This window comes from Microtus ochrogaster, linkage group LG2 (assembly GCF_000317375.1).
Source record: "Microtus ochrogaster isolate Prairie Vole_2 linkage group LG2, MicOch1.0, whole genome shotgun sequence".
NCBI classification, from domain to species: Eukaryota; Metazoa; Chordata; class Mammalia; order Rodentia; family Cricetidae; genus Microtus; species Microtus ochrogaster.
Genome location: NC_022028.1, coordinates 11,917,236 through 11,918,366, shown reverse-complemented (window position 1 = coordinate 11,918,366; position 1,131 = coordinate 11,917,236).

Genomic DNA, 1,131 nt, shown 5'->3' with positions numbered 1-1,131 from the left:
TGGGACAATGGAAAAGTCATGGGATGAGGGGAGTGGCCAGCCGGCTGGTGTGAGGTACTGTTGGGTTGAGGGGTCTTCACAAGGAGCTAAGTTTCAGGGGAGGGTTTGAGGAATCAAAGTTGGATATGTAGGCCTTGCAAATGATGATGAAATGTGCAGATAGTACTCTAGATGTGATCGGAGTCCCTGGAAGGTTTAGAGCAGGAAGTAAGAATGGTCTTGTGCATGTGACATATAGTTTTATTGTAGCGTTGTGAATAATCACGCTTGCTGATAAGGAGGGCATATCTGTGGGAAAGCAGTAAGGAAGAGGGATGACCGGAGCTGGAGGCCGAGTTGAAGTGTAACCGGGGATGAGGGTGTGGCTTGGCGACAGAGTAAGTGCAGTATGCACCGGGTCCCAGGCGCAATCTCAGTGCACAGGAACGATTACCCTCATTCATCCAGTGTGTGTCTTCCTCGAGCTTTTGTCAGGGGACCGGGTAAACCCACAACAGGAGAAGGGATCATGGAGGAGAGAAGTGATCCAAAGATGCAAGTCCAGGAGCACTAGGCATGGCAAAGGTCTGTCTTCCAAACAGAAGGGAAGGCGAGAACATGGGATGGAGGCCAGCAAGCGGGGAGTTAGAGCTTGCGGGTGCATCTGGGATCCTCCTTAGGTTGATTTCATTTTCTTAGGGGAATTTTTTTTTTTTCATAAAGAAGCAAGATGTCTGGAGAGAGCAAAGGGAGAGACTGTGCTGACAGCGTGAGGAAAGGAGGGAATGTGTGGAACTGTCACCGTGAAAAGTGGGAGAATGATACTGCAGCTCCCTGGGATCTGGATCAGCATCCTTCCTCAATTTGTCCTTTGCATGAAACGCCGTGGTTCCAACGTGCATGCCAAGTTCCAGGCTGCTAACCATGGGTCCTCCTCTCTCAACAGCTCTCAATGAGACCTTAAGGCTTCTCTCTCTCTCTCTCTCTCTCTCTCTCTCTCACACACACACACACACACACACACACCACACACACGACCATAATTTCATCTGCAAGGAACGCCGTGGTTCCAACGTGCATGCCAAGTTCCAGGCTGCTAACCATGGGTCCTCCTCTCTCAACAGCTCTCAATGAGACCTCTCTCTCTCTCTC